This window comes from Aristolochia californica, unplaced genomic scaffold (genome assembly GCF_029961685.1).
Source record: "Aristolochia californica isolate CCGP_79_NKW_82.1479 unplaced genomic scaffold, dmAriCali1.0.hap1 SCAF_6, whole genome shotgun sequence".
NCBI classification, from domain to species: Eukaryota; Viridiplantae; Streptophyta; class Magnoliopsida; order Piperales; family Aristolochiaceae; genus Aristolochia; species Aristolochia californica.
Window position 1 is genome coordinate 10,179,048 of NW_027182257.1, and position 7,355 is coordinate 10,186,402.

The window sequence follows — 7,355 nt, forward strand, 5'->3', positions numbered from 1 at the left end:
TGGAAGATTTATTGGAGAAAGATGTCTCCGAGAAAGTATGTCAAAATCCTTATGACTTATCTTCTCGAAAATTACCATTGTTGATGAATGATAAACCACTCATCAAACCCCCAGTTCCAATCAGGAACTTTAAATTAGATAACAATTCTGAGGTGATAGAAGAATTGTTATTACGGCTTGGCAAATTAAATCTCTCGGAAGAACAGATTAAACAAGCCCAGAAGAAGCCCGAAACATCGGCAAATGTGGTGAGTCAACACATCCAAAAACATTTACCAATTCTACATGTTTTGGAAGTTGACCAGTCACAGGATGAAGAATCTCAAGAAGGTTCTTTATCACAAAATAATTCTGAAGATTTAACTCCTTCAGCATACTCTGATTCTGATATAGGTCAAACTCCTGATCTTCATGACTTGGGTTTAACCAATATCACTCAGACTGAAGAAATTCTTCAGGAAATGATTCAAGATCAACCGAGTATCCAAAAATTGGATTATCAGAAATCATCAACTCGGAAATGGGATCTAGAACTCAAAAGATACTACCATAGGCCTACCCCTCAGGACCTATTGTATGAAGAAAATTTGTATCTAGATCAAAAATCCTATGATGGGAGAACCATCTATGAATGGAGTATAGATGGCTTATCTGAATATCAGATAATGGAACATTGTCAACGGATGTTAATGTATGCAACCATCTGTAGACAACATAAAAATTCCGATCAAGGAATAGCAGAAATGATAACTGCTGGATTCTCGGGAATCCTCAAAGGTTGGTGGGATAATCTCCTCACCCATGAACAACACCAGGAAATTTATAATTCCAAAAAGGTAATTAAAACTGAATCCGGTCCCGCATACCTTGGTGAGGATGATGCAGTTTATACCTTAATCTCCTGTATTGTTCATCATTTTATTGGCAGACTTACTTCCCAAACCGATAAGGGAAGAGAGACATTGCAAAACTTACGGTGTAAAACACTTAGCCATTTCAGATGGTATAAAGATGTTTTCCTCTCTAGAGTGATGCAAAGAAATGATGCCAATAATGAATATTGGAAAGCAAAATATATTGATGGCTTACCTCCGCTTTTTGCCAACAAGGTCAGAAAGCGAATAGGCAATGAAGGTGGTGCAATCAACTACCACCAATATACATATGGCCTTCTTACCAGTGCTATTATCCAAGAAGGTATGGCCCTATGTAATGATTTAAAGCTTCAGGCTCAGCTTAAACAACATAATCTTTCTGGTAAGCGTGAGCTTGGGGAATTCTGTGAACAATTTGCTTGTGACACAGGACCCCAACCTTCCCATCAAAGGAAGGGTAAAGGGAAAGTCTCTCATCCCAAGAGAGAACCCTACTCTCATCAGAGTAGGAGATATCCCAAAAGACAGTCTCATCAAAAGACTCGTCCCGAACCTAGGAAACCTCCCCCTCGGAGACCTCCTCATCGAAGGACTCCTCCAGACAAAAAGAAAATTGTCTATTATAAATGTGGTAAATTAGGCCACTATAGTAATAGATGCAAAACAAAAGAGAAATTAAACCAACTCCAAATTGATGAAGGATTAAGGATCCAGTTGGCAAAAATTCTCTTAAATTCTGATTCTGGAGATGATATTGACTATGCCTCATCCAGCCAATCAGCTGATCCAGATTGTAGTTGCTCTCATCTTCAATCTGTGGCTCAAATGCATCAAATCAATGTGCTAACCTCTATGCAACAAAGTATGCTAGAGAACATTGATCAAGAGGAAGATCCTCAAACTAAGAGATATTTAATTAAAGAATATCTCGATCAAATTCAAAGTATTTCAAAGAATAGTCCTCCAATCCAAGGAGTAAAACCTTATTCTTTGAAGGAAATTATTGGTCGTCATGCAGCCGAAACCGCTTCAAAACAACCAATATCCATCTCCTCATTACAAGGAGAAATTAAAGAAATCAAGCAAGAATTAAAAGAATTAAAATCTTTATATAAAAAGCTTGAACAAAAATGTGAACACAACCATTTCCACCCAGAAAAGACATCTGAAGCTTCTTTTCTGAATCAAATTACCAAAGTCATCCATCAAAGGTGGCATACTGTAATTAATTTGGTTATCGATCAAAACTTTGTCATTCCTAAACTGACAGCTCTGATAGATAGTGGCGCAGACTTAAACTGCATCCAGGAAGGGTTGATTCCAACCCAATATTTTGAGAAAACAACTCAAACCTTGGCAAACGCCAATGGAGACAAAATGAAGATTAACTATAAATTAAATAATGCCTCCATTTGCACTAATAATCAGTGCATTATTACTGACTTTTTATTAGTCAAAAATATGACGCAACAGGTCATATTAGGAACTCCATTTTTAGAGAAAATTATGCCCATTAAAGGCATAGATAATCATGGAATACATGGACAGGTTAATAATAAACCAATTTATTTCTCATTTAAATCTCCTCCTCAAATTAGTTTCATAAATGAGATCTCGGAATTGAGAAGTATCAAAGAACATCATCTAAGTTTCCTTCACAAAGAATTACAGTTGTTAACCATTGAACAACAGTTGGAAACTCTAGATATTAAAGAGAAAATTAATTCTCTTCAGAAATTATTAACCCAAGAAATTTGTAGTGAAATTCCTACAGCTTTTTGGGATAGACATAAATATATTGTGTCTTTACCCTATATTGATGGGTTCAATGAAAGAACCATTCCCACCAAAGCTAGGCCTAGTCAAATGAAACATGCTTTACTAGACCTCTGCAAAAAGGAAATCCAAAATCTATTGGATAAAAAATTAATTAGAAAATCTTACTCCCCATGGAGTTGTACTGCTTTTTATGTTAATAAAAATGCAGAAAAGGAACGAGGTGTTCCCAGACTTGTGGTTAATTATAAACCACTGAATGATTGTTTGCGATGGATTCGATACCCCATCCCAAATAAAAAAAATTTATTAGACAGATTGTTTTCTGCTAAAATCTTTTCCAAATTTGATTTGAAATCAGGTTATTGGCAAATTCAAATTAATGAAAAGGATAAATATAAAACTGCATTCACTGTCCCTTTTGGTCACTTTGAATGGAATGTTATGCCTTTCGGTTTGAAAAATGCTCCATCTGAATTTCAAAATATCATGAATGATATCTTTGCTCCTTATTCTGAATTTACTATTATTTATATTGATGATATACTTGTCTATTCAGAATCTCTTGATGCTCATTTTAAGCATTTACATGTTTTCAAATCAGTTATTCGCAAACATGGGTTGGTGATATCGGCACCGAAAATGAAATTGTTTCAGACCTCTGTTCGATTTTTAGGTCACAATATTCACAAGGGAAAAATAGCTCCCATTGATCGAAGCATTGAGTTTGCCTCTAAGTTCCCGGATGAACTACTGGAGAAAACTCAACTTCAGAGATTTCTAGGAAGTCTCAATTATATTGTAGATTATTATCCTCATCTTGCACAAGATTCTGCAATATTTCACAAAAGACTCAGAAAGAATCCTGAGCCTTGGACGCCCAACCATACCCAGGCAGTCCAACTCATTAAGAGTAAGGTTAAACAACTCCCTTGTCTTAACCTAACTAATCCTTCTTATCCGAAGGTTGTAGAGACAGATGCCTCCCATATAGGCTATGGTGGCATTTTGAAACAACAAAATCCATCAGGTAAAGAAGAACTTGTTCGATTTACCTCTGGAAACTGGCATGATGCACAACTTAATTATTCCACTGTAAAACAAGAAATATTGGCAATAATTAAGTGCATTCATAAATTCCAGGATGATTTATTAAATCAAAAATTCCTTTTAAGAGTTGATTGTTCAGCAGCCAAATCGATTCTTAAGAAGGACGTGAAGAATCTTACTTCCAAACAAATCTTTGCCAGATGGCAGGCAGAATTAAGCGCCTTTGATTTTGATATAGAACATATCAAAGGAGAATTGAACTCCTTACCTGATTTTCTAACCCGTGAATTTCTCCAGGGTCAAAATCATGTATAACCCCGCAAGGGGCAATCCACTCCCAATGAGAGGACGTGGGAACCAACAATCAAGAGGCCGAGGCCGAAAGAATCCAGAAAGAGGAAATTCCTCAGACAAGAAGGGCAAAGCCCCAGTGTCGTATAAAGAGACACTTGAAGTAGAACCAGAGTATATTACTCTTTCGGATACGGAAACAATTCTACTCCTCAATAAAGTGGATCTTGAGGGTACATTGGATTCCTGGGAGATGTTACAGAAATGGCTTGGAGAAGCCTACTGTCCCATCCGTGCAGGAAAAAGATGGTATTCCTTTGAATCTATTTTGGTTCATCTGAATTCTATCTCAGTGCATCATACACTGACGAATGTGGCTAAATGGGATAGCCCAAGAGCGTACAGTAAATGTACAATACAAAGATTCATGCATCCCTCAACATGGGGAAAATTTGATTTGGCCAAAGCAGCTAACCTTCCTAATGATAAGGAATTTAATTATTGGGATTATATGGATTCATGGTATAATACCTTTTATTACCAAAATCCTTCCCATAGGCATTCCTGGTTTTTCCAATGGGAAAAGAATGTCTTTCAGAGGTCATTACCTCTACCCAGTTGGGTATTTGCTTGGTGGATCAAATTTGGGCCACCCATTTCAATATTACCTGAGCCCATTAAGGCTTGTTTTAGTAAATGGACTCAATCCAGTCCTGAGCTTAAAGCTCTGGGTTATGAAAAACCCCCAAAGCATTGGGACAGTCTTATCTTCTTTATGGTATTTTCTCTACCATGGATTTGGAGATGGGATTGTACTACAGGCTTTAATGATAAAAGCCTACCAGTATTATTACGAACATTTCATGTTCGATGGTGGAAAAATTTCCCCAATATTGATACCAAAGTTGCAGAAATTAAGTCTGCTATCATACAAAATGAAAACAATCTTGGATTGCGTCGCATCCCGGAAGTCCATTATGATTCCGACAATTTATTTGCAAGTTTTAAAACTCAATTAAAGAGTTTGATTCCGAATATCTCGGAAAAAGATATTATGCAAAAATTATTAGAATCAATGAAGGATTCTATGGTTACTCAGTGCAATGAAGGTACTTCTTCTCACCACCCAGCAGACGACAACATGTCTGTCTCAGAACCTTCTGCTGCTGAAGATGATGAAGATATTGATTATAATAGCACAGAGCAAGATGATAATGCTCAAGACTCTTTACCGGATAGTCAGCCACCTGATGAGGATCCGGAAGAATATATTAATCTTATGTTGCAAGCATTCAAGGCAACATCTAAAAAGAAATAATTTTGCAGGATATGACTATGACAGATCAATCTGTTCCAGATTCGTCGGCCAAGTCCGTCCAAAAGATTCAGAGGATATCTTATCCTCCGGCTCACAGTTGGCCTATTTGTCACATCAATCAAGGCTCCTACAGTATATTTGGTCGGCCATTTTCCATAAAGTCTCACTCATGGGATGCCGCCAGTAGCCGCCTGCATCGGATAAGAGTTAAGGCTCTTCGTCAACAAAAGATGCTTTGGGACAAAGCCCATCAAATGTCTCTTTCCAATCCCCATCATGGAGATAAAATGGATGATAAAGATGAAGATAATCAAGATGCCGAATCATCCAAGAATCTCAATTATAGAGATCATGACTCATCACCTCAATCATAGAGGTTACTTTTTGTATTCCTAGTGGATTTCAAATATGTTCAAATCCACATTAGTTCACTCCGGCTATAAAAGGAGTTAGTTTCTTGAGACAAGGCATCACTTGAAAAATCTTCCCTTCTGTCTTCAAGGTTGCCTACTCGTGTGCTTTAAGTCTTGGAGTTTATTGTAAGTACTTTTATGATATTGTGAATAAATTCATAGTAAGTTAAAGTTATTCTCTGCCTGTTTTCCCTTTTACTTGCCTTCTGTCAATCTTCCTCCCAATTGATCATTCTTGGAGTGGCTATATTCGCACTCATGAGATCGGTTTCGATCAAAACAGTCTTACCTTGATCTGGTAAGTGTAATACCTTAGGGACTAAGGTATTCATAATTTTGAAATGAATCCGTGCTATTACAGCAATGGTTTCAGTTCCAGGAATAAAATTGTATCCCTGTGTTAGAATCCTCAATTGGACAGATTCTAACAAATTCCTATCTGTTAATGATAGGGTAAGGTTTGGATGGACATTAAAGTAAACAGGTCCCCTACTGAGACTTGTTTCTACGATACCCATTAATGAGGGTTTCCAATCCAAACAACGACCATCTCTAAGTATGGCCTGCAGACATGTGTTCATCCCTAATAAGGTCAGTTTGAACGCAATCTGTATGCATCCAATATGCATATACTTCTTCTCAGTATCGGCTAGATACTTATTGAGATCTGTTAACTCTAATAATTTTAGAGTTGAATCTTGATTTTCAAGATTAATTGTTTGTTCCATGGTTTTAATTCCCATGGTACTAGAAAGGGTGAAAGTTCCTTTCTTGTATATTGATGTAGGTTTAATGGACGGAATTGTCCAATCATTCAATTGTTGTTGAACTTTATATTCAACCAGAGATGCATTTTTCACTGGTCCAGTACTCCTACTACTGGATGCCATTTTCAACGAATTGAAACTAAGAACAATTAAAAGTAAAAGTAAACAATGAAAATAAACTAAATTAACCTACAGCTAAGAGTGGTAAAAGAGAACCAGAAGGGGGAATATCCTGGTATGAAGTAAACATATTATAAACGTATTATATAAGAATCATGAACAAAGCAAACTTTGATTCCTAAGATTATAATTTATTTACTGTTCATCATCTTCTTGATCAGATACACGTCTGTCAACGATTTAAGAGTATAGTGGCCCTTCAACGCCTACGCCTATCCACGGCAACGGCAACACGGGCATACCTCAACGCGACTTGGGTGACGTCCCATATCACTTGAAAAATCTTCCCTTCTGTCTTCAAGGTTGCCTACTCGTGTGCTTTAAGTCTTGGAGTTTATTGTAAGTACTTTTATGATATTGTGAATAAATTCATAGTAAGTTAAAGTTATTCTCTGCCTGTTTTCCCTTTTACTTGCCTTCTGTCAATCTTCCTGCTTCCCCGCTGTAATTAAGTAAGTTAAAGTTTCTTTAGACAAGGCATCACTTGAAAAATTTTCCCTTCTGTCTTCAAGGTTGCCTACTCGTGTGCTTTAAGTCTTGGAGTTTATTGTAAGTACTTGTGAATAAATTCATAGTAAGTTAAAGTTATTCTCTGCCTGTTTTCCCTTTTACTTGCCTTCTGTCAATCTTCCTGAAGGGAAGATTTTTCAAGTGATGCCTTGTCTAAAGAAAAATCTTCCCTTCT